This window comes from Tetrao urogallus, assembly GCF_951394365.1.
Source record: "Tetrao urogallus genome assembly, chromosome: Z".
In the NCBI taxonomy this organism is placed as follows: domain Eukaryota; kingdom Metazoa; phylum Chordata; class Aves; order Galliformes; family Phasianidae; genus Tetrao; species Tetrao urogallus.
In genome coordinates, this window is record NC_136816.1 from 52518642 (window position 1) to 52539470 (window position 20829).

A 20829-nucleotide genomic window follows, 5' to 3' on the forward strand; every position below is an offset into this window, starting at 1 on the left:
TAGAAAACACCTTTATTTTTTAAGAGAAGTTCCAAAGAGAATCTGATTTTTTTGTGTAAGCACCACTCCTGAGTCAAAGATGAGTTAAACAACTCATCTTTGTAATTAATTGTATTTTTAACTGTGGTGCAAAGGACCTTACAGTCAAATCACAGCTGGTACATTTCACTCTGTATCTACGTAACATGATAAAATGCAGTTTATTGAACACAAAGAGAATAAAGTTCATATTTACTTAGGTAGGTGGGAATTCCAAATGAACATTGGAAGCCATAATACATGTCGCTAATAAAAGATGGTGAATGCATATTAGAATCATAAGGAAAACTACACACCACTGAGGTACTTTTCATTTAAAATGCAACAATACACGGTGGCAACATGTTAAGGTACAAGTATCTCCAGAAAAGTAAATGCGTGAGTAGAACTGCCCGGTCAAAAATGATATGAAAATAGAGTCAAATCTCAGGTCTTCCCTGGGACACACACTTCCCAGTTTTGCTATATTGTGAAATATTCGTAGCATGTGAAAGTTAATAAACATCACCAGTAATAACAGCTCCTGCTGTCACACTTACCTTTCAAATTAAACCTTCACAACCCAGCTTTTCACAGGTAACTACCACTTTATTCTGGCAGAACGAGCACACAGATAAATTTGTTCCTGTACTAGTGATAAACTGAATGCGAGTGCTGTTCCCTTCATCTCCTGTTATAGCTCAGAGGACAAAAACACACTCAGGAATATGGTTCAGGGGTCAGAGGAAGGGCAGGAACATTTCTTACTCATTAGATTCAGCAGAGGGAGGTTGCAGATAAAGTACTGGAGATTATTCACAGTTCAGCCATGCTTCTGTAGTTAACGTTTTTGTTCCAGCAGGTATCACTTTGAATTTCCGAATGAATTTACCCAATTTTCACACAGCTCCAACAGAACATGTACACTGTGCATCAGAGCCTTTCCAGCTACGCTGTGCATTATGGAACTCTGCACTTCGTGAAGCTGCCCTCCAGCACTTGCCCCTTTTCTCCCATTTTTGCTGGACAGAAACTCACGCTACAATCTTTCCAGGCTGAAAACTAGCTGTTTATTCCACCTCTCAGTTTCCCATCCATTGACGAACATTTTCCATGACAGAGCTCTATGTTCTTCACAGCATGCCACTCAATATCCACTTCTGAGAGACTGTCAAAATATTTGCCTTGACAGCCTAAATTCAAAATATACAACAGTTCTTTAATCCCTTTGCTATTATCTCACTCAAACCAACTCTAACTGACGAGGCAAATTTCCTTCTGCAGGTTCATCGCTTGGCCATTTGCATCTGCCCCTATATTTACTACTGTGATCATCCATGTGGGTGCTGCAAGAGGTCCCTGGCTGCCCCACCACAGCCCAGCCCAGCTCCTCAGCCTGGCACTGCAGTCGGACACACTACAAGTTCTTTTGGAGGGGAGAGGAGGTGTTTTAAGATTTAGGTCATTCCAGCCAACAAGTTCCCATCATGCCCCTCCAAAAATGCTAGGGCAGCAACAAACCCCAAGTAAGGCAATAGGGCCCTCAAACATTTTTCACTGCCAAAGACAAAAATACTGAGAAACTACATCTTCAGTGTCACTGATTGTGTTCCCTTGTAGTCAAATTCTGCACTAAATGAAGTCTAATGAAGTTAAAAGATATTTTATCCTCACAGCATCCAGAGAGGACAACAGTGAAAGTGAGCTATTATTTTGGTTGCCTTAATCTAACAAAGCAAACTAAGCTTAAAACATGACTAAAATTTTCCTTCTCTTCAGACACAATTCTGACAGCCAGATATTATGCCTCAAGTTACACTTACACATCTCTTGCTAAGAATTTTTAGCCATTGTCTTTTACTACACAGCATTGCTATATTCTAAGTAAATAAGTAACATATAATTTTCTGAACTAGATAAAGAATCACACTTGTCTCCATTTTGCTTATGCTGCCAAGACCAAAAGGTCAGAAGCTGATCCAAATTATAATATTTAAATTTTTGATTTTAGAGATGTTGAGCTGGAGAGTTTTGCTCTGACATACCACACAGATAGGAAGAAACAGCTGCAAAGTTCAAATTTGAGTCAATCACATACCACTGCTGTTTATTTTAAAAAGTGTCCTACAAGCAAAGCACAAGAGTCCCGCAAGTACCTTCCAGAACTATGTTATGGTCAGGCCTTTATGCTCTCCTTAAGAGTTTGACTGGAGGGGGCTCATACCAAAGCCTGCAGCTCAGCTTTCGCCCTTTCCAGCCTGGTTCTATCAGCTCAAGAGTGAGAATAAATCATCTTTAGATAAGTGGCTTTTGGCTTGGCTTAAACAAACAGCTGAATGGAAGGCCACACAGACTGCTGAAATGACCCAGTTTGTAAAATAAATCCAGGCACAATTACAGATTTTATTCTACAATTTGCCATAGTCCAAAGCACAGCTATGCAGAGGAGCTTCTAAATCTTGTTTACAAAACACAAGCTTGAGCATCTCATAATCAAAAATGTGAAAATCCTAGAAGTTTTGCTTCTGCTTTCTCTGAAACATTGTTCACTAGAAGTTACAAACACTGAGAATGCTTTGAACCACCAGAGTGGAAGTAGCTCCTATTTATGTTGATGCTTGCAAACTCACCATTTAAAACAAATACAACTGAGGCTCACACACCAAGGGTTGGTCTGAAATGACCTAGTGCAGCAGCCAGGTCAGTACAGGCTGCTTCACTAGGCAGCTCCTTCCTCTATGCTCTCATTAGCCAGCAGTCAGCTGAAGGCTCACTCTGCCCAGCAAGCAGGAACAGCTCACAGCATAAGCATTACAGATTATTCGTTTATGGGTGAGCGATACATGGCAAATAGGTTTGCCACCCGGGCTGAAGACAAAGAAGACATTAATCTGGGATTTAGTGCGTGAGAGGATAAGGAAAGGCAAAGAGGAATAAAGCAGGAGAAAGAACAGTTGTCATGTGAGCCAGCTCCAATGGCGCTAGGCCCCTTCATGGGATGTGTGTTCCTGCAGAAGGAGCTGTCTGGAGGAGCGCTGTTTCTCAGAGATACCACCATGCACATCAAGTCACTGTGCCAGTGAGGGCTGTCCCCACACACTCACATGTGACCTGCAGGTGTAAAAGGAGGCACATTCATCATGTTCTGCTCTCATAATAGAACACGGATGAGTACTAGTTCTTAAGGAAAAACAAGCTTTCCTAAAAGGTTAGGAGTAAGCTCTCTCTGTAGGCCATGAGGAGATCTGCTGACACTGGTTTGTGCTAAGCAGCGCACGCTCACCACAGGAAACACGTGGGTCATGAATTGGTAAGGCATTTGGATACTTCAGTGTGTCACTGTTTTGTTTTTTAAATGGATCAGATTTCAGAGTCATTAAAGTATTCAGTGTTGGATAACAAAATAGGAGCGGGTGGTTTAAAACTGAAATGGTAGCACAACGTCAGCCATACTTCATACAATAAAGAAAGGATTCCCTCCTCTCTCCATCCACTGTCTTATTTTCATCAAATTATTGCCTACAAAAGTAATACAAGGAACAGAACTTTTTGCTTGAAGATCTGAAAGCAAAGCTTTGAATACTTGTCACTTGCAAATTAAGGAGAGTATATATTTGCATATTATAAATATTTAATTATTATAAAACTGCACAGGGCTATTAATGAGTGCATTATTGTGACTGGTTGCTGAAAAATATAACATATTCTGTTCAAAGACAGATATGTCTATATAATAAAGGACAGCTGGTGATCGGGGTCTACTACAGGCTACCTGAATAAGAGCAGCTTGTTGATGAGGCCCTCCTGCATCAGCTACAAGAAATTTCACACTCACGGCTCTCATCCCAATGGAGGATTCCAACTGTGCAGATATCCACTGGCAAGTCAACACAGTGAGCTGTAAGCGATCCAGGAGTCTCCTGGAGCCCACTGACTATAGCTTTCTGGTTCAAGTACTGAATGGACCAACCAGAGGCGACGCATTGCTGGACCTGGTGCTCATAAGTACAGAAAAGATTGTTACAGTTACTAAGATTGGAGGCAGCCTGGGCTGCAGAGACCATGCCCTGGTTGAGTTTGTGATCTTGAAGAATGTGGGCCTCACAAAGAGTGGAGTCAGGACCCTGAACTTCAAGAGAGCAAACTTCAGGTACTTTAAGGAATTGTAGGATGAGATCTCCTGGGAAGGAGTCCTTACAGACAAAGGAGTGGAAGAAAGCTGGCTAGTTTTCAGGAATGCCTTTCTGAGAGTGCACGAGCTCTCCATCCTTCAGAATAAGACAGCAGGCAGGGGAGGCAGGAAACCAGTATGGCTTGGCAAGGATTTGCTGGTCAAATTGAAGAAAGAGAAGGGCAAGTACAGGCAGTGGAAGCAAGGGTGTGTCACCTGGGAAGAGTACAGTGATGCTGTCTCGATTTGCAGAGATAGGGTAAGGAAAGACAAGGCACAGTCCAACTGAACTTGCTAAAAACAAGGAGGGATTCTACCAGTAGATGGGTCAGAAGAGACAGGCCAAAGAGAGCATACTGTCTCTGCTAAATGAAAAAGGAAAACTGGCTACAACAGATATGGATAAGACTGAGGTATTCAAAGGGTTCTTTGCCTAAATGTTTAATGGCAGCCAGGATTCTCACATCTCTGTCTCTCTAGGTGGGAACAGGGGAACAAACTTTCCCTTGACTGTGAGGACGGAGCAAGTCCAATAACAACTCATGAGAGTGAATGTGTACATATCCATAGGGCTGGATGACATGCATCCCAGGGTCGTACAGGAGCTAGCTGACATGGCTGCTGAGTTGCTCTTCATCATATTTGAAAAGTCATCATTGTCAGGTGAAGTCTCTGGGGACTGGAAAAATAGAAACATCATTCTCTTTTACAAGACAGAGAGGAAGGAGGACCTGAGAAATTACAGGCCAGTGTGCCTCATCTCTGTGTATGGGAAGATCACAGAATAGATCCTCCTGGATATCATGTTAAGGCACATAAGGGACAAGCTAACATGGCTTCACCAAGGGAAGGTCATGCCTGACCAATCTGGTGGCCTTCTATGATGGCACAACAGCATGGGAGGACGAAGGGAAGACAACTGATATAATTTCCCTTTACTTCTACAAGGCCTTTGGCATGGTGCCCTATCACATCCTTTTCTCTAAAATGGAGAGAGATGGATTTGAAGGATGGACTGCTTGGAGAATGAGGAATTGGTTGGATGGTTGCAACCAGAGGGTTGTGCTTAATGGCTCTATGGCCAGGTGGAGGCTGGTTACAAGCAGTGTCTCCCAGAGTGAGACCAGTACTTGGGACCAGTGCTCTTTAACATCTTTGACATAAATGATAGGATTGATTAATCAGCAAGTTTGCTGATAACACTGAGTAGTGTGATTGATACAGCAGAAGACAGGGATTACATCCAGAGGGGTCTTGATGAACTTGAAAGGTAGGCCCTTGTGAACCTAATGAGGCTCAACACAGCAAAGAGCAGAGTTTTGTCTTCAATCAAGGCAATCCCATATATGTGTGCAATCTGGGAGAAGGACTCCTTGAGAGTAGCCCTGCTGAGTAGGACTTAGGGGTCCTGGCTGATGAAAAAACTTAATATGAGCCACTGGTGATTATCCCCCTTTGCTCTGCTCTTGTGAGGCCCAATCCAGAGTACTGTGTCCAAGTCTGGGACCCCCAACACATCAAAGATGTGGAGCTTTCAGAGAGGGTCCAGATGAGGGCCAGAAAGATGATTCAAGGGCTGGAGCATCTCTCCTTTGAAAATAGGCTGAAGGAACTGGGCCTGTTCAGCCTGAAAGTGAGAAGGTTGAAGGGAGTCCTCACTGCAGTATTCCAGTATTTTAAGGGAGTTATAAACACAAAGAAAATCAAATTTTTACAAGGCTAGAGACAGGACAAGGGGGAATGGTTTTAAACTAAAGGAAGGGAGATTTAGATTAGATGTCAGAGAGACATTTTTCACTGAGAGAGTGGTGAGGCGCTGGCACAGGCGCCCAGAGGCACTGTGGACGCTCCACCCCTGGAAGTGTCTAAGGCCTGTCTGGGGACCTGGGCAATCTGATTTAGCACTTGATTTAGTGCTTGGCAGTCCTACTTGTGGCAGTGGGGCTGGAACTTGATGATTCTTGAGGTCCCTTCCAATCCAAGCCATTCTATGATTCTATGTTTCACTGCTAACAGGGAATGCAGATTTACAATACGTCATGTTTTAGTCATGTTGGCATGATGTAATATGCAAAACATAATTAAATTCTTTTGCAAATTAGTTAAAATTCATTGAAGTATCATTATCAATTTCTTATTTCCTTGTATTTCATTTGAATTATATGCTATTTATTTCAGTTTTCCTCCCAAAGACAGCTTGTAGATGTGAAGTCATCTTTAACTGAATTGTTTAATACTCCTGTGCCAAAATGTCCAAATTTTATGTATGTCAACAGGTTAAAAAAAAAAAAAAACCAACAGCAACTATTGTTCTCATGATGCAGTGCGAAGTTATTACATCCCGTCTTGCAAACAAGTTCCCTTCTATTATGCTACAGAAAATGCTTATCTAATTGCAAGTGAATTTGCATCTTAAGTACATCACTGTAGAAGAAATAAATATGAAAATTATTTCAACTTAGAAAAAAAAAAAGCAATTGAAATACACCATTCTCTTTCTGACCTCATTAAAATCCATGGCAGGACTCCCACTGACTTTTATGGGGCCAGTACATCCCTGAAAAATTACTGAAAGAACAAGAATTTCCAAGTTTTCAGACCAACTGCAGGGGAGATTTAAACACAGGACTCATTTCCCTCTTTTCTCATCCAGACAAAACTTTGCATATTGCTCCCACACTGAGAGGAGATCAAGCTAACTTGGATTTCCAACATCTCTCCTAAACTGCACATTCTCCTGCAGGAGATTTGTTCCATTGCTTCATATTTATTTACGAAAGTCTTTAAACCTTTAGCCATTACATTATGTTTTGAAAACTTACTCAAGATCTTCTGTAATTCCAAAATTTATTAAAACTTATGAGGCAAAGAAAAGCTAATGTGTATTATTTCTATTGTTGTATCTCAAGAGAAAATTACACATCACATAAAAAATCATCACTAAGGGAGCAATCTTGGCTACAATCACTGATAGTCTAAGTGCTCAGGAATTCACCAACTGGGAGTGGAATCTTGAGTTTCCTTTCTTACTTTCCCACTAGGTCACTGAAGTTTCAATATTGTAAGCATCTCTTCTGAAGCACCCTTTCCTGGTCACTTAAAATATTACATCTGTCACGAAGACTCAAGCAGTGGGGTGTAATCTCTTCTTCTAGCATCTGTTAAGCATAGCTTATGAAGGACTCTGAGACGAGGATGGAGAAAGAGTGTCTGGGAGGAAAATGGAAAGTCAGAAGGAAAGTATCGCTAATATTTGATAGCAAACAAAACCTTGCTATTTTTGTGCTAAGAATTTTTACCTTAAAAGGAAGCCAGGCTTTCACTGTTTAACTAGTTAATAGTGTGTACATGAGCTAGAGCATCAGCCCAAAAATACTTGGAATCTGTGCTTGTTGTAAAAAGCAACTCAATCCCATGAGTTCACTGTGACAGATTTGGAAATGCTCTTGATAATTTATGAATATTTCATTATGATATCTATTATAGAATATAGTGGTTATTGTTTAGTAAGAGACTGGTGAGAAAAACACACAGGAAAGGAAAGAATGACTCTATTATGGCACTTCTCAGAATGCTCTGGAGAACTGCTTACTAAAAAGACAATACTATGACAGGAAAATCCTTGCAAACACAAGAGATCAAAGACACAAAACTATTTAGGAAGGAACAAAATGAAGGGAAGACAAGCTGTTTCGGACAAACAAGCTCAAATTAACTCTCAAAAGGATGATGGTGCTGTATTCCTTTCCCTACTGTGGATACTTAGCAGTTAGGAATGGTTATGAATGTGCTGCTGGGGCAAACACCATGGGATGGGCAACTCTGCTGAGATAAGACCTACAGCTTGAGGACCGCCCAGTAAAACTTGGGTTGTTTCAGTGTGACTCACTGCTTATTCCTGTAAGCAATTATCTGTGTTTTTCCCTCCAGAAAACCACCATCACTTTACTTACCAATGAAACCAGGAGCTGGTGCACCTATGATGCACCTGTCACATTTCAAAATGTATGCATTCATTTAATTTTCTCTTCATTCAAATTGAAAACAAAACATCCTAAAAATCAATATGAATGAGCACCTTAGCATAGTAAATTATACAAACTGGAATATGTGACAGAAACGCCCTTCTTGAGTAAACACTGAATTCTTGTTATGCAGGAGCTGAGAAAAGTCGGTAGTGACGCAAGGGAACCGAAAGGATCACGATGGATCAGAGCTGGCATGCAACTATACACACCTTTGTGTGCAGACATCTGAGTATCTGGACATCGCATACAATAGTAAGCAACAGTAAACATGAAAAAGTGTGTGAAGAATGTTTTATCTAGTCTGGGAAAAGGCAACGTCAGAGAAATACAGATATGACGCCCCTGTGAACACCTACTAAAGGTGAGCTATAACTGCAGTTAATAGCTAACTATTTAACCACAGTTGAGAGTGAAGAAAAAAGATGTTTCTAGTATTGCATATATCATAATTAATAATTAAAGGAATGAAATATGCATTTTAGCTTAAAATGAAGTCTCACAGCAAAGAGTTTGGAAAAATCTTGACTAGTAATTCAAATTGTAGACAACCATTTTAAATAACTAGAAGAATCCAATGATTTATTTAACAAACGGATTCAATTCTAAAGTCAAGATTAGATATATATTCTGGGAGATAAGTCATGTACAATTCCAGCTTGCTTCATGCTCAATGAGCAGTTAGACTAGAGAATCATACCAATCCTTTTTCTATCCTCAAAAATATATATAACTGTGAAAATCAGTAACTAAAAGAAATTTTTTAAAGCTGAAAAGGGCTAGATGTTAAAAAATCTGTATCCTTTTCAACTGTACTTTTTCTGAAAATCTCTCCATCATCTCTCTCTGCTGCTGAGGTTTAGATTGGATATCAGGAAAAACTTCTTTACAGAAAGGGTTGTTAAGCACTGGAATAGGCTTCCCAAGGAGGTGGTTGAGTCACCATCCCTGGATGTGTTTAAAAACCATTTGGATGTGGTGCTCAAGGACGTGATTTAGCAGAGGGTTGTTAGAGTTAGGGTAGTATGGTTAGGATGTGGTTGGACTTGATGATCTTTAAGGTTTTTTCCAACCTGAGCAATTCTATGATTCTGTGATTATATGTTCTGAGAACTAAAACTGGAGCTGTGCATGAACATGTACATATATAAGGCAAGACTATGCCTTCTTGCCTTCCAGATACATAGAAAAAAAAACATCAAAGGATTGTAGACAAAGGATTGTACCCATCCTTGTTTTCCAGACAACTTGCTTCTCATTCATATATCCACTGGAAACTGAACCTGAATGTTGATATTGCAAATCCTGAAACTACAGTGGTTTGACATGCTTCTCAATGTCACGCATTGTGCCTTTCTTGTCATCTCTCAAACACAATCCTCAATTATTTGAGGATTCATTTTGAATCTCTTGCCTGGACTTGCTGTATGCGAAGGTACACCTCATTTTCTGCTAATTAGGACCTATGATAAATGATATCAAATGAAAAGATCGCGTCTCCAACAGTAACTTTTATTTACCTGATCATTGAGAAATAGCTTTATAATTACACTGCAGCTTTTCTTCCTACCATATTCACTATAGAAATAAATAACTCCCATACAACATTACACAGCAGTCTGTTCATCTTGCAGGGAAATACAAATTAATTTGCAAAGAGACAGACTTAACTCTACAACTAGCCCGAACTTTTCTCTAATTGTACTTGAGCGTAGAATATAACCTCGGTCATAAACTTAAAGAAGATGCTTCTGCCCACATGCATACTTTATAGTGGAGAGAATAAGGCTGTAAGATAATAGCAAAATATTTGAAAAGGTCTGACAACGTACTAGAGAGAGGACTTCAGGACTGACAGCCTTTTTGCACATTTTTTTCTTTTTAAAGCTTTCAGAGATTAATCCTCTTGAAAGCAAGCAAGCAAGCACAGTCTACAAACTAGCACAAACACAGCATCTGATTGTATTACTGCCAAAAGGCGTGAAGTTCTGGACCATGCTTCCCTTTGAGAAATGCAAATAAATTAAAATAAAACCTACATATCTGAAGATCTCCCAAAACATGGTTAGACATCTGTTTCTTAGATCCCTGCATCTCATCAGCTTTCAGATAATTTGTCTGCTCTGTAAGTTTCAACCCCTTAATTGGATTTTTAAGATGATCATTAAATATATGATTGCTGTTAAATCACCATGTTACCAGCTCTGTATAAACATAGAATTCTGTGCAAAATCAAAAGTTCAGAGTACTTACAGAGTACAAGAGGCAGGTCTAGCCACTGTCACAACTATCAGTTTCAAAACAATTTGAATGTATTGCATTTTGTAAACAGATAATGACAATTCTTAGCTTCAGTTGCTTCTTTAAAACATACAGTTGCAACTCAGATTTTATATTCCATTTCCTAATAAGTACTTGTCCTAGAAAACCTAGTCACTTCATCAGGGACAAATTTAAATAGATTTGATAAATCAGTAATGGCATTTATAAAATGGAGAGAAAATAAAAACACCAAGACATGTTTAGTTAAAACGTTTATCAGAAGTTTACTCATATCCTTACTTCACTAATTCACAATGGTCTTTTAATGTCACACAGTAGCAGTATTTGGATACAATCCTCTATATTTTACTCACACGTGAGTCAATTCTGCTCTGGAATAAGCTTCCTAGTTTGCACTTTTGTCTCTTAGAAAACTCATCAAATTCTCCACGTGCACTTTATAAAATTGATGCTTTGATTTGGACTGTAAAACCACAGTCCTTCAGGTTGGTCATTACCTCTAATATTGCCTTCAATTTCTGTCAGACTATGCAGACTCTTCTGTTAGACTTGCCTATTTAGTTATGTCAAGACCTTAGAATTAACTCCTCAGAAAAAGCTAATAAAAAAAATCAAAACTATTTGGGATATGATGTATTAAGTAAAAATGGTTTTTTGTTGTTGTTGTCTGCTTGTTTCTTTTTCAAATGCTTAGCCTATGATCTCTTACTGCTGAATGATTATGTTACAAGATTGGCCTGTAGCAGCAGAGAGGAAAGAAACATGGACTACCTAATTGTGGGGAGGACAAAACCATGCAGGTAGGGAGCCAAAAGGCCACACTATCAACACTGCAGCCAGTTGCCTTCTCCAGCAGAGCTTTGTTTTGCTTTTAATGAAGCATCACTTTATGCACTGCAATGCTTTTCAATGACTACTATCCATTACTGACCTTCAGATCTCCACAACACAGCAAAAAATCTATTTTACCGACTTACCATTTTACATTACATATGTACATATAAACATATATATATGTATGTGTGAAATATATGGTGTATATATATGGTAAATATATACAATGACTATATCACAGAATCACAGAACTGTAGGGGTTGGAAGGGACCTCCTGAGATCATCGAGTCCAACCCCCCTGCCAAAGCAGGTTCCCTACAGCAGGTCGCACAGGTAGGCATCCAGGCAGGTCTTGAACATCTCCAGAGAAGGAGACTCCACCACCTCCCTGGGCAGCCTGTTCCAGTGCTCCGTCACCTCACTGTAAAGAAGTTCTTGCGCACATTTGTGCAGAACTTCCTATGCTCCAGTTTCTGGCCATTTCCCCTTGTCCTGTCTCCACTCACCACTGAAAAGAGTCCGGCCTCGCCATTCTGCCCCCCACACCTTAGATATTTATAGACCTGGATCAGGTCCCCTCTCAGTCTCCTTTTCTCAAGGCTGAAAAGACCCAGTTCACTCAGCCTTTCCTCATAGGAGAGATGCTCCAGGCCCTTCACCATCTTTGTGGCCCTCCGCTGGACTCTTTGCAAGAGATCCCTGTCTTTTTTGTACTGGGGAGCCCAGAACTGGACGCAGTACTCCAGATGAGGTCTTACCAGGGCAGAGTAGAGGGGGAGGATCACCTCCTTTGACCTGCTGGCCACGCTCTTTTTAATGCACCCCAGTAAGCCATTGGCCTTTTTGGCCACAAGGGCACACTGCTGGCTCATGGCCAACCTGTCGTCCACCAGGACACCCAGGTCCCTTTCCGCTGAGCTCCCCTCCAGCAGCTCATCCCCCAACCTGTACCGGTGCATGCAATTATTCCTCCCCAGATGCAAGACTCTACACTTGCTTTTGTTAAACCTCATCCGGTTTTTTTCTGCCCAGCTCTCCAGCCTATCCAGGTCTTGCTGAATGGCAACACAGCCTTCAGGCGTGTCAGCCAATCCTCCCAACTTCGTATCATCGGCAAACTTGCTGAGGGTGGCCATTATCCCCTCATCAAGGTCATTGATGAAGATGCTGAACAAGACTGGACCCAGCACAGACCCCTGAGGAACACCGCTAGTTACAGGCCTCCAACCGGACTCTGCACCACCAACAACGACCCTCTGTGCTCTGCCAGTCAGCCAGTTCTCAACCCACCTCACTGTCCACTCATCTATCCCACACTTCCTCAGCTTTGTTATAAGGACGTCATGGGGGACAGTATCAAATGCCTTGCTGAAATCAAGGTAGACTACATCCACTGCTCTCCCCCTATCCACCCAGCCAGAGACAACATCATAGAAGGCTACCAGGTTGGTCAAGCACGACCTCCCCCTTGTGAACCCGTGCTGACTACTCCTGATAACCTCCTCTTCTTCCAGTTGTCTGGAGATGACATCCAGTACAAGCTGTTCCATCACCTTTCCAGGGACAGAGGTGAGGCTGACTGGCCTATAATTGCCTGGGTCTTCCTTCTTGCCTTTTTTGAAGACTGGGGTGACGTTGGCTATCTTCCAGTCTTCAGGCACCTCCCCCGTCCTCCAAGACTTCTCAAAGATGACCGAAAGCGGTTCAGCAATCACCTCTGCCACCTCCCTCAGCACCCGTGGATGAATCCCATCGGGTCCCATGGATTTCTGAACATTGATGTTGCCTAGGCGCTCCCGGACCACCTCTTCCCTGACAGAAGGGAGGTCTTCCATTCCCCAGATCCTCTCACTCACCTCCAGGGTCTCAGATTCCCGAGGGGGAGCTTTTTCACTGAAGACAGAAGCAAAGAAGGCATTCAGTATCTCCGCCTTCTCAGCATCCCCCGTTACCAGCACACCCGCGTCACTTAGCAGGGGAGCCACATTCTCCCTAGTCTTCCTTTTACTGTTAATGTACTTGAAAAAACCTTTTTTATTATCCTTTATCCCCTTTGCCAGATTTAATTCCAGGCGGGCTTTAGCCTTCCTTGTCGCATCCCTGCAGACCCTGACAACATTCCTGTATTCTTCCCAAGTAGTCAGACCCTTTTTCCACATTTCATGGGCCTTCTTCTTTCCTTTGAGTTTGTGCACGAGCTCCTTGCTCATCCACACAGGTCTCCTGCCACCCTTTCCCGATTTCTTCCTCACAGGGACGCACTGATCCTGAGCTTGGAAGAAGAGCTGCTTAAATGCTGACCAGCTCTCCCAGGCCCCCTTGCCTTCCAACACCCTAGCCCATGAGACAGCTCCAAGTAGGCCCCGAAAGAGATCGAAGTTGGCTCTCCTAAAGTCCAGGATAGCAATCCTACTTTTTGCTTTACTTCTTCCACTCAGGATCTTGAACTCCACCATCTCGTGGTCACTACAACCCAAGCTGCCCCCGACCTTTACTTCCCTGACAAGCCCTTCTCTATTAGTGAGAATAAGGTCCAGCAGTACCCCTCTCCTCGTCGATTCCTCAACCACCTGCATCAGAAAGTTGTCTTCAACACATTGCAGGAACCGTCTGGACTGCGCATGCCTGGCCACATTGCTTTTCCAGCAAATATCTGGATGATTGAAGTCCCCCATAAGCACCAGCGCCTGGGATCGTGACGCTGCTTCCAACTGTTTGTGGAAGGCCTCATCAACCTCCTCCTCCTGATCAGGGGGCCTGTAGCACACACCCACAACGGTGTCAGCCATACCAGCCCGCCCCTTGATTCTTACCCACAAGCTCTCCACTGCTACACCACTCTCCCCCAGGTGGAGTTCAATACATTCAAGCTGCTCTCTTACATAAAGAGCAACTCCACCACCCCGCCTTGCCGGCCGGTCTTTCCTAAAGAGCACATAGCCCTCCATGACAACATTCCAGTCATGCGAGCTGTCCCACCACGTCTCAGTGACCGCAATGAGATCATAGCCATGTGACCGCACGCAGATCTCTAACTCTTCCTGTTTATTTCCCATACTGCGCGCATTAGTGTATAGACACTTCAGGGAGGCAGCATTCCCCTGCCACACTCCATCCCTTCGAACTCCACCCTCGTCACCCATCAAATTAACTTTTGAGCCTTGAACTACCTGAACCTCAGCAGTGCTCATTTTGTCCCCTTCCCCCTTCTTACCTAGTTTAAAGATCTTTCAATGAGGCCTGCCAGCTCCTGGGCTAGGATCCTTTTACCCCTTGTAGACAGTTGAGCTCCATCTGCAGCCGTCATGCCAGGAGCCGAGTAAATTGCCCCATGATCAAAAAAACCAAAGTTCTTCTGCCTGCACCATCCTCTAAGCCATTTATTGATGAGGAGGGCCTTTTTGATCCTCTCAGAATCCTTCCCCGCCACTGAAGGGATAGAAGAGAAGATCACTTGCATTCCCGCACCATCCAGTACCCTCCCCAGACCCTTGAAGTCATCCCTGATAGCCCTTAGGCTTCTCTTGGCAGTATCATCACTGCCAACCTGAACTACCAATAAGGGGTAGTAGTCAGACGGGCAAATAAGCCCAGGCAGCTTTCTAGAGATGTCCCTGACCCGTGCCCCAGGGAGGCAGCACACTTCCCTCCGGGTGGGGTCAGGACGACATATCGGGCCCTCAGTTCCTTTTAGAAGGGAGTCTCCTACAACTGTCACCCTCCTTTCTTTACCAGAAGAGGTGGTCTTCAAGCGTGGAGCCGACCGCCTCTCCTTAGCAAAGCTCAGAGGCTGTTCCACCACCTCGTTCTCAGCCTCCTCACCCTCCAGTTCCAGGGTTTCAAACCTATTACTCAGGGGCACCTGAGGAACCGAGGTAGGTCGGGGAGGGCGCCGCCTGCGTCGCTGAGGTGGGACATGCTGCCATTCCTCTTCTCCTCCCAAGTCAGCTCTCTCGTTTTTACTACGGGAAGGCAGAGAGTCCACTACAGGCTGGGGGTTGCAATCTCTGCTTGTTTCTCGCAGAGAGTTACACCACCAGTCTATTTCCCTCTCGCAGTCCCTAATGGATCTTAACCGCTCCACCTCCTCCCTAAGCTCTACCACAAGGCTGAGCAGCTCATCCAACTGTTCGCACCTCACACAGGTGGCATCCCTCCCATCGTCCCCCGGCAGCAGCAGACTCAGGCACTCCCTGCAGCCAGAGACTTGGACCGCTGCAGATCTGGGCAGTCCCTCTGTCTGGGTCGCCACAGACTTGTTGGAGCATGCCCAACGTCTGGTAGAGACTATGTTTGAACTTACAGTCACTGGGTCAGCGAGTGGGAGAGCGGTCACCTGTCTTGAAGCTGGTCTCCTTGCAGGGGAGTGCAGACAGGGGTACCTTACAAAAGCATCACGTTAAGACAGCCTGGGAGAGAGCTGTACTACCTCCTCCGCAGTGCCTCAGGTGGGCAGCGACATGTCGCTGCCCTCTCGAGGGCTTTTTTGTAGCGGCGATCAAGGGCCGCTTCCGGTTTGCGCCCGTTTAAATCTCCCGCCGCAGCCTAGGCAACGCCCGCGCTACGTCAGCTGCTCTCGCGAGACTAGCCCGACTGAGAGCAGTGTCCGCACGGTTGCTGCGGGAATCCTCGATGAGGAAAGCGATTAAATCCCCCCGTACCTCGCTAAAAGTCGCGGCGGTTCTGCCAGAGACAGCTCCAAGCCGCGGACCTCGGCGATCAAGGGATACCATATATATAATGACAATATTCTTCTATAAAATCTTGTATTCTTCCTGCACAAAAGTTGTTTCAGGAGATTTATTTATTTTTCACTTAAGGTTAGAAAAGATCAGGAGACACTGATGTTCTTGTTTAGCATTAACCAGTAAAAGTGCTTATATAAAAGGCAAAAATTTCCTAGCAGCTGACTTCAACAACTCATCATCTGAAAGCATTAAGAAGAAAGACCTGTTATATTTTCAGCCATGCATTCAGTAAATCAAAATGGAAGCAAAGCAGTTGCATGCACATCAAGTATCCCGCCCATATGCAAGCACTGTTGGATGAATAGTGTCTGCAACACATGCAGTTCATCAAGCTTGGCACCTCTTGCACAGCAGGCTCCGGTGATTCTGAAACTGTAAGTAAGATGTATTAAGCAAGTTCAGTGATGCCATCTTTACCAAAGTAAGGGGTTATTTTTTGTTTTATTCTTTTAAATTATAATTCATTGTCTATAATAAAAGCTGACAGATTTGCTGAGTGTTTTGCATAGGATAAACTCCAGAAATACCCTAGTTGGTTGCACTTAATTTTCAGTTATATTTTCCAGCTACTTTTCTCTCACACTGGGGTAGTATTGTCTTTTCCAGGTCAAAAGTAAATAAATGAGCAAGCTGAGCAGAACATTTTGGGTCCTTGCTTCTGGAATCATTTTTCTTTGGATATTCTCTGACCTGTCAAGGTGGCAAAGGAGTAAGAGTAGAAGCTGTCCCATCTTTTCTGTGTAACAGCACAGTAAGAACAGGACATAAAATTAAACTAGACTGATTTATCATTTGGATAATTATGATCTCATCCAAACTGGAGCTGTGAAAATAACATGACTTTAGATGATATCATCACTGTTGCAAAATCTAGATTCCTCTACAGCTCCCCTAGAAGGAAGATTTTGCTGGAAAGCGGGGATGAGAGACTTTCAGAGCTGGTTCTCCTGTGGATGTGCCCAGGGGCTGGCTGGAAAACACACACAGTGTGTGTGCAGTTAGAGCCTCTATGGCAAGGTATCTTCTCCTGAAGTCCTTTGTGAACTGTGTGGGTACTGCATCTGACCTTGTAGGCGTGAGATTCACTTTTGAGTTCCAAGACTTTCTGCAGCAAGATTTTAAAAGGCTGAGCAGCTCTGTATAAAGCAACTAAAAAAGAGAGATTACTTTTTGTTAAAATTTGCAGGCTTATCTTTTGCTGTACATCTTCTGAGAGGCGCAGCAGGACATGAGCAGCAATTGTGCACCACTGTGTTCAGGTTGCGTATCCCTGACTGTAAGCACACTTGCATCTGTTTACTATAGGTGTGTATCCCAAGAAAAAGGGAAAAAAAAACTGCTTTATTTCCTTTTCACTAGAATCAAGATGTGCTATTCTATACCAGTAATGATAAATAAAAAGCAGAAGGAACTTATCTTCAGTATTTACTTCAGGAGCAGGTTTTAACTTACAATGATCAGAATAACTGAAAAGCATTTTCAAGAGTTTCAGAAGTGTGCTTATCTAAGATGCACCCAACTCGTCTCCCAACTGCTGGTTAAAATAAGAAACCACAGGAATTTCTCAGCAAAGCTGTTCTCATTTGCCATATGCTGGAGCCAGATAGCACTTCCAGCACGTGTGCAGCTCCGATTCAATTTGGTATTCCAGAGGCACTAAATCTTTGAGGGCTTAAAAGCAATGAGGCTGCAATGATATATGCTGCAAGACCAACAATACATATAGCTCCTCTTTCTAAATATGGAAAATATTTTGTGTACTAGGGTTTTGGTTTCTTTATGTCGTGTCTTGTCATTTAACAAGGTACTAGGGAAATTAGTTTGTTAATAGAAAAAGCAAAAAGAAACCAAAAACAGACAGATCATGTTAGATTAGGCCTGAAACGTAAAACTAACATGCTGGTCACAGTTATACCTGTAAGACAATCCTCTGCACCATATTCAAACCAATATTTATGTTTAAGGATTTTTTTTATTTTTTATTTTTTACAGGAAACTATAAAAAGAAACAATAAGCAGAAAGTAGATAAACTACAACCAAATGCAAGGAAGAGATAAAGTGAAATACTAAAAATAAATCTGGAGGATTGTAAGTGTGGTCAGGAAGGAAAGTAACAGTAAAACATCCAAGTCTTTATGCAATATGGTTAAATAAGAAAATAATGCAAAAGGAACCGGTGAGAGGTAGAGCATAGGTGGAACAAAGCCCGCTGTGAGAATGCAATATACCACAGAGGAAAACTGTATATCTAAGAGCAGGCCATACCAGCATTACTGTAATCACAGAAAATAAGTGTGGTAAAATAGGAAAGATTGAAATGATGGACATGCAGTTGCCTATGAGACTTATACAGGCTAATAGCCTTGCTGCTGAAGGCTGGCTCGAAAAGCCTGTGTTGTTCTCCAAGGACAGCCCAGCAGGGCAGCTGAACAGCACTGACACCTCCCGGTAGCACTGGAGGACAATAAGCTCTGCCTGACCTCATGGCAGGTGTCCTTGCTCCAGGCACCTCTGAGCTCAGGATGCTTCTTACCACTTACACTACAAAGTAGAAAAGAACCTGTGGTTTTAAGGTGAAGGTATTAAATAATGACTTAGGAAATGGGATAGGCATCTCACAGGACTCTGTAGAAAAACAGTAGATAACTGAAACGCATGGAAAGGAATAGTCAGTGACGGGTCAAACTTTGAAAATTCTTGGAGAATTTGTAAGGAGTGGTTTAATACAGGCAACTGGAATTTATCAACCATAGCCAAGACTTTTCAACATGGCTGAATGCACTGATGAAACAAACAAAACAAAAAAATTACCCCAGCCTCAACTAGCAGCAAGGAATAAGGCATCTAAGAACTCTGCTAAGCAATTATCTTCAATTTATAAAGACCTTGAGTTTATGGAAATGAGCTTGAGCTTTCTATGGTGTGCTAATTTATAATGACAGGCTAAAATTCAAAGCTTAAGCTATTGACTTTCTTTATTTATTTTTTTTGATTGGAGTAAAAGATCAAGAAGAGTCTTGTGACAACCAGGCACAGTTACCGCTTCATGCATCTTAAGTACTTTTGTCTTCTGAAAATATCACTAAAAGATGCAGGGAAGAATGCTGCTAAAGACAGCTTTACTTAAAACTGATACTGACTACAAACCCTTACTAGAGCCCGGACAATTCAGCTTCCTAAGGGGGAGCTACAAATGAAACTGTTATTTACAGAAGAGAACAGCATTCAAGAGTTCAGTTCTGTTGCTATGACTCCTAGAAGTTTTAAATCACATTGCAGTCATGCCCTTATGAGCAAGTATGACTATTGCTTAGAAGTCAGGATTTGTAAGAAACTTGGTTTTGAAATACTTCAAAAATAATTGCTTATCAGCACAATGATACATTAATAAGGATGACTTGTTCATTTTCTCTTCTGCTTTCTGAGACAGAAGAGAAAAAAAGTCAGGCACTACTTTGAACTTTTGCTGGTACTGTACTTAAGTGGTAGTTAATTACTCATGAACAAGTGATGTATTTATACAACAAATGAGGCATGGAAATAATTAACCAAGAAAACTTCTATTTGCCTTTTTTTCCTCACTCCATTGGTAAACATAATTATTGTATTTGCGTCCATACTGCATAAACAGGGATACTGTAACACTTCAACTACTGTGCCTTCCTTAAAAGGACATTTAAAAAGAACTATTTAAGCCTACCTCGGGAAAATAAACTATTAACAAAGAGCACATGCTTAAGTTTGACAATAATATCACATGTACATTTAATTTAATTCAAAGCCATGCTTTGAATTTGACACAATATCTCAAGGAGGCTTTATTCCAGTTCTGATAAAAGTTATGTATGCTATCAAACAAATGCACTGCAAAAAGAAGACAGAGAGAAAATAGAGAACACCTCCGCCCACTTTTTATCCCTAGCCATGAAAGCAGGACACTGAACTCCATTTGACTCCAACAGTAAAACTCAGGCAATGCTTGCTGGGGTGGAGTGGTGGCAGCAAGTGTTCTCTTTGATTTTGAGAAGATTTCCTACAAACATTCTGCAGTAACTTGTAGTAAGTAATACTATTTAGCACCCAGTTAAAATAAAACTGTACAGAGACTGTGACACTGATCTTTCAGCTGGTTAAATATTTTCACATACACTCTGCAATATTAAGATACAAATCTCTTTGGTTAGTGAGACAGAATTAATTTCCCAGAATAAAATAATATGCAACACCAAGGCTGCAGACATATCAGACTCCTCAATTACTGCAATGCTTTTCAAACTATAGATCTATTTACATAGGTTTTGTTTTCTGAGCAGAAAAATTTCACAGGATATGCTTAGAAATGCTCAGTATCATTTGAAAATTCCAGCTCCATCTCCTACAGTTTATGAGGTCATCGTTTCCACTAAGCTTCCCTAGCCATTTGAGCAAAGGAATACAAGCTGTTTTGGAGCATTAACATGAATCTACAAATGTAATCTTAGAAACAAAACAACAAACTGACTCAGTTACTGTGTTTTCACTTAGATAGTCTGGTATTCAGGAAGCTGGGCTGATTAGTAATCATCTGAGAGAGCCCTTGAAATGATGAGTGACCTTTTAAAGTTCAGAAGAATAAACACATATCATGAAATCATTGGGAAACAGCTTTTCAAAGAAAACAGGTAATGGAGAAACTTAGTTGAGGGTGAGTGTTTCACTTTGTTCCGTCACATCCTGGCCTTAATGTTTTGAACATGACAAAAAGCTGAG